The sequence below is a fragment of the Triticum dicoccoides genome, chromosome 2B, assembly GCF_002162155.2.
Source record: "Triticum dicoccoides isolate Atlit2015 ecotype Zavitan chromosome 2B, WEW_v2.0, whole genome shotgun sequence".
Lineage (NCBI taxonomy): Eukaryota > Viridiplantae > Streptophyta > Magnoliopsida > Poales > Poaceae > Triticum > Triticum dicoccoides.
In genome coordinates, this window is record NC_041383.1 from 570742179 (window position 1) to 570749225 (window position 7047).

Below are 7047 nucleotides of genomic sequence, written 5' to 3' on the forward strand. Positions count from 1 at the left end.
GCTCCAGGGAAGCGGCGTCCTCGTCTCCCAGTAACGGCGGCACACACTAGCGCGGATGTAGTGCCGGTCGCGCTCGCCGACGGACGCGGGGGCGATGGAGAACATGGGCGGCGAGGGGGCCCGGCGTGGTGGAGACGCGGGCTCCTCCTTCTTCACAGAGCCGGCGCGGCGCCCCGACGAGGAGCCGGCCTCGCGGTCGTGCTTCCCCTTGCGGCCTTGGTTCCAGAAGCCCATGGCTTCGAGGTGGTCGGCCGGCGAGCTCGAGGACGGGGGAGGGCTAGGGTTTGGCACTGTCGGGTTTCGAGGAGGCCGCAGGATGGAGTGGGGTAGTGTGGACGACGACCGGTCCACGGGTTGCCCATTTAACAAGGACGGGGACCTTCCACTGGGCCGATGACAGGTGGGACCGATCGCCCGTGCGCATTTATGTTGGCGGGTGGAAGGTAGGTGGCCGCCCCGCCACGCGGCCAGACGCGGACGAGCGGCGCGTCCATTCGGTGTCCGCGGCGCCCCAAACCCGGAGTAACTTTGCTCTCCAAATGGGTTGGCCCGGACACAAAACGGACCAGATGGGTTCGGGCCGTCACGCGCTGGGCCACCCCGTTTGTCCGTTTTACCTCAAACGGACGGGGCCGGACATGATAGGGTCGCGCAGTGGAATTGGCCTAATAAACCTTTCTTTAAACATAGTACAGACGCAAGCACTCATATATACTAGATGATTCCCCACACATTGCTGCGGGAATTCAAGCCAAAAAAATTGTTAGATTCTTTTTTAATAATGATAGCTTGTGACATGAGAAAAACACACATACATAAGGCATCGCCAACTGATTACTTGAACGTGTCTTTAGTTTCCTCCTTTGATGTTGCATACACTATGTAGTACTAAATCTTGTTAATTAAGCTACTTGTCTTGAGTCATTCCTAGTCTCAAAGTAATACCTCCAGGTAAAATTTGCCATCATCCATCACAAAACTGCAAACAAAATCCACACATACATACTATGGCATAATATAAATTCAGTAGGACAAAATAAATACACAACGTGTCCTGGTACAAACTATTTTTAAGTCTGACGGAAGGCCTTGTTACCCTTAGTTGTGCATAATAGGAATCCCTTGCAAAGATACCACAGAGGCTCGGCTCCTACCAAGGGCCTAGCTTACGGGAGAAGGAAAGAGGAAGCTGGAGTAGGTACCATGGCCTTCTACGTGGAAACAGCGAGGAGGTCGTCTCGCCTATACCTCCGGCTCTGCCGCGTTACGGCCGGATGACAATCAAACATAGCATGTTGCCGGGCATTTAGTTCCCATGTGCCTCAGGTGGAACAACTCACCATAGTTGGCATGGAGGAGCTCCCGCTCATCCGCCTCCATGGCCAGCGCCTCGCTTGGTGATGTCATGTTTGAGCACGCCCAAACGGTGTGTAAGAAGAAAAGTAGATGCATCCGCAGCAGCAGGATGGGGCAGAAGCAAAGCTCGCAGCCTTGTACCAGTAGGTGCACCCATGGCCTCCATGTCATGGTGACATTGTCGCACCGCCGTACTCGCGGTTGCAGCATGTGAAGTGGACAGACCAAAGCATGTTTGTGATAGCACGGCTTCGACCATAGTCTAAGTGGATGCACTCCATGCAGTTTATGTGGACGGCTCCATGGCGGCGATGTAGGTCAGGTGCCCATTTGTTGGGAAACATAGTAGAAAATAAAAAAAATCCGCACCTACGATCACCCAAGAACAATATGAAGATGCATAACGGGTTGTGATCAAAGATCGTTACCGACTCCGGAGTGCAACGAAAGTAGGCGAGTCGGTGTAGATCGTACTTGAAGTCCCTCGAACGTTGATGACGATCACGCGGAACGCCCTCGAATGATCCCTCAAACTGAAGACCGAAAGCACGACCTCTCTACTTGGTTGCAAGCGTATGGTCTTCACGATCCGGCAGCACTTCACCGTCCAAAGCTAATCATCACCGGAGAATTAGAGGGAGGAGATTAGAACCACACAGGGCTTCTAATTATGAGTATTAGAGGTGGCTAGGGCTAGCTCTAATTAGTCTGGAACCAAGTAGAACTAGATCAACTAGAGGAGGCTCCCAAAACTTGTGTTGTCAAAAGGTCCAAATCCTCTAGTATATATAGGTTTGAGAGGGGGGAGGAGGCGCCACACAAAGGGGGGAAATTCTCCCCTTTGTGGCCAGCCAAGAGGAGGGGGAAACCCCATGCAATTCGGCCTCCTTCCCTCCTTACCATGTGGAGAAGGGGGGCGCCTCCCTATTGGGCCCTTGTGGCCCAATACTCCTTCCACCATTAGGCCTTTTAAGGCCTGTTGATATTAAGATAAATATAAAATTGTTCTAAACATTTTCAGAGCATCATATATATAGTTTAACATGCTCGAAAACATTTTTCACCTATATATATTAATCGGTTGAAGTGCAACTATCCCTGGGTAGTTTTGGTAATGATTAACAGCATATAGCTCATTGAACTAATGCTATTTCAAGATAAACATTTCAGGAAAGTTCAATGATTTGCATGGCATGGATTAGGAATGTGGACCCCTCAAAATGCTAAGGACAAAGGATTGGCTCAAGCTTCAAAGTTCGAGTCTCTACATTTTATCTTAGTGATCCAAGATCACATTGAGTCTATAGAAAAGCCAATACTATTAAAAGAGGATGAGGTGTTGCTTAATGGCTTGCTTGATCTCATGATGCTTAGTGATGTGCTCCAAAGCCCCCAACCACTTTCTCACATCCACATATGTCCCAAACCAAAAGTCAAACTCGGCCCCACCGATTTGATCCATCCGACGTCACCGAGTTCATTTGACATAGCCACTGCCAGAAACCCTAGTCTTTTTGGTCTCACCGATAGGGGTCTCGGTCACACCAAGATGGGATTGTAAACTCTTTGTTTCCCTTCATAACGTTTTGGTCCAACCGAGTTGAGCGATCGGTCCCACCGAGCTTGCAATGTAAACTCTCTGTTTCTCTTTCGTAATGTTTCGGTCCAATCGAGATGAGCGAATCGGTCCCATCGAGTTTGCCTGACCAACTCTCTGGTTAGCTTATTACCAAAGTTGGTCCCACCGAGTTTGTGTAATCGGTCAAACCGAGATTATGTTATGCCCTAAGCCTGATGATATCAGTCCCACCGAGTTAACATGTCGGTCCCACCGAAATTCCTAACGGTCACATAATGTACTGAATCGGTTCGACCGAGTTTTATGATTCGGTCCCACCGAGTTTGGTATGTTGTGTGTAACAGTTAGATCTTGTGTGGAGGCTATATATACCCCTCCACCCTCTCCTCATTCGCGAGGGAAGCCATCAGAATGTGCCTACACTTCCACTACTCATTTTCTAAGAGAGAACCACCTACTCATGTGTTGAGACCAAGATATTCCAATCCAACCATATGAATCTTGATCTCTAGCCTTCCCCAAGTTGCTTTCCACTCAAATCTTCTTTCCACCAAATCCAATCCTATGAGAGAGTTGAGTGTTTGGGAGACTATCATTTGAAGCATAAGAGCAAGGAGTTCATCATCAACACACCATCTATTACCTTTTGGAGAGTGGTGTCTCCTAGATTGGTTAGGTGTCACTTGGGAGCCTCCGACAAGATTGTGGAGTTGAACCAAGGAGTTTGTAAGGGCAAGGAGATCGCCTACTTCGTGAAGATCTACCCTAGTGAGGCAAGTCCTTTGTGGGCGGTGGCCATGGTGGGATAGACAAGGTTGCTTCTTCGTGGACCCTTCGTGGGTGGAGCCCTCTGTGGACTCGCACAGCTGTTACCCTTCGTGGGTTGAAGTCTCCATCAACGTGGATGTATGATAGCACCACCTATCGGAACCACGAAAAAAACATCCGTGTCTCCAATTGCATTTGCTCTCTCCAATCCCATTCCTTTACTTTCTTGCAAGTTGCATGCTTTAATTTCCGCTGTTTATATACTCTTTGCATGCTTGCTTGAATTGTATTGTGATTGCTTGACTTGTGCTAAGTTGCTAAAATCTGCCAAGAACTAAAATTGGGAAAAGGATAGATTTTTATTTCGTCAAGTAGTCTAATCACCCCCGCCCCTCTAGACATACTTTCTCCTACAATTGGTATCAGAGCTTTGGTCTCCATTTACCTTGATTTCCATAGCTTTTGGTGATCATGTTGGGTAACGTAGTAATTTCAAAAAAATTCCTACGCACACGCAAGATCATGGTGATGGCATAGCAACGAGAGGGGAGAGTGTTCGTCCACGTACCCTCGTAGACCATAAGCGGAAGCGCTATGACAATGCGGTTGATGTAGTCATACGTCTTCACGATCCGACCGATCCAAGCACCGAACGTACGGCGCCTCCGAGTTCAGCACACGTTCAGCTCGATGACGATCCCCGGGCTCCGATCCAGCAAAGCTTCGGGGATGAGTTCCGTCAGCACGACGGCGTGGTGACGATGATGATGTTCTACCGGCGCAGGGCTTCGCCTAAACTCCGCGACGATATGACCGAGGTGGAATATGGTGGAGGGGGGCACCGCACACGGCTAAGGAACGATCCGTAGATCAACTTGTGTGTTATGGGGTGCCCCCCTGCCCCCGTATATAAAGGAGGGAGGGGGAGGTGCGGCCGGCCCCCTTGGGGTGCGCCTGGAGGAGTCCTACTCCCACCAGGAGTAGGACTCCCCCCTCTTGCCTTGGTGGAGAAGGAAAGGGGGGAGGGGAAAGAGGAAAGGGGGGCGCCGCCCCCCCTTCCTTGTCCTATTTGGACTAGGGGGGAGGGGGCACGCGGCCTGCCCTGGCCGGCCCTCCTATTCTCCCTCATGGCCCACTAAGGCCCATTAACCCCCGGGAGGGTTCCGGTAACCCCCCGGTGTTCCGGTAAAATCCCGATTTCACCCGGAACCTTTCCGATGTCCAACATAGGCTTCCAATATATCAATCTTTATGTCTCGACCATTTCGAGACTCCTCGTCATGTCCGTGATCACATCCCGGGACTCTGAACAAACTTCGGTATATCAAAACTTATAAACTCATAATAAAACTGTCATCGTAACGTTAAGCGTGCGGACCCTACGGGTTCGAGAACTATGTAGACATGACCTAGAACCATTCTCGGTCAATAACCAATAGCGGAACCTGGATGCCCATATTGGTTCCTACATATTCTACGAAGATCTTTATCGGTCAAACCGCATAACAACATACGTTGTTCCCTTTATCATCGGTATGTTACTTGCCCGAGATTTGATCGTCGGTATCCAATACCTAGTTCAATCTCGTTACCGGCAAGTCTCTTTACTCATTCTGTAACACATCATCTTATAACTAACTCATTAGTTACAATGCTTGCAAGGCTTAGGTGATGAGTATTACCGAGAGGGGCCCAGAGATACCTCTCCGACAATCAGAGTGACAAAACCTAATCTCGAATTATGCCAACCCAACATGCACCTTCGGAAACACCTATAGAGCACCTTTATAATCACCCAGTTACGTTGTGACGTTTGGTAGCACACAAAGTGTTCTTCTGGTAAACGTGAGTTGCACAATCTCATAGTTGCAGGAACTTTGTATAAGTCATGAAGAAAGCAATAGCAACATACTAAACGATCAAGTGCTAGGCTAACGGAATGGGTCATGTCAATCACATCATTCTCCTAATGATGTGATCCCATTAATCAAATGACAACACATGTCTATGGTTAGGAAACATAACCATCTTTGATTAATGAGCTAGTCAAGTAGAGGCATACTAGTGACTTTATGTTTGTCTATGTATTCACACATGTATCATGTTTCCGGTTAATACAATTCTAGCATGAATAATAAACATTTATCATGATATGAGGAAATAAATAATAAATTTATTATTGCCTCTAGGGCATATTTCCTTCAGTCTCCCACTTGCACTAGAGTCAATAATCTAGATTACATAGTAATGATTCTAACACCCATGGAGTCTTGGTGCTGATCATGTTTTGCTCGTGAGAGAGGCTTAGTCAACGGGTCTGCAACATTCAGATCCGTATGTATCTTGCAAATCTCTATGTCTCCCACTTGGACTTGGTCCCGAATGGAATTGAAGCGTCTCTTGATGTGCTTGGTCCTCTTGTGAAATCTGGATTCCTTTGCCAAGGCAATTGCACCAGTATTGTCACAGAAGATCTTCATTGGTCCCGATGCACTAGGTATGACACCTAGATCGGAAATGAACTCCTTCATCCAGACTCCTTCATTTGCTGCTTCCGAAGCAGCTATGTACTCCGCTTCACATGTAGGTCCCGCTACGACGCTTTGTTTAGAACTGCACCAACTTACAGCTCCACCGTTTAATAAAAACACGTATCCGGTTTGCGATTTAGAATCATCCGGATCAGTGTCAAAGCTTGCATCGACGTAACCGTTTACGACTAGCTCTTTGTCACCTCCATATACGAGAAACATATCCTTAGTCCTTTTCAGGTATTTCAGGATGTTCTTGACCGATGTCCAGTGATCCACTCCTGGATTACTTTGGTACCTTCCTGCCAAGCTTATTGCTAAGCATACGTCAGGTCTGGTACACAGCATTGCATACATGATAGAGCCTATGGCTGAAGCATAGGGAACATTTTTCATTTTCTCTCTATCTTCTGCTGTGGTCGGGCATTGAGTTTGACTCAACTTCACACCTTGTAGCACAGGCAAGAATCCTTTCTTTGCCTGATCCATTTTGAACTTTTTCAAAATTTTGTCAAGGTATGTGCTTTGTGGAAGTCCTATTAAGCGTCTTGATCTATCTCTATAGATCTTGATGCCCAATATGTAAGCAGCTTCACCGAGGTCTTTCATTGAAAAACTTTTATTCAAGTATCCTTTTATGCTATCCAGAAATTCTATATCATTTCCAATTAATAATATGTCATCTACATATAAAATTAGAAATGCTACAGAGCTCCCACTCACTTTCTTGTAAATACAGGCTTCTCCAAAAGCCTGTATAAAACCATATGCTTTGATCACACTATCAAAGCGTTTATTCCAACTCCGAGATGC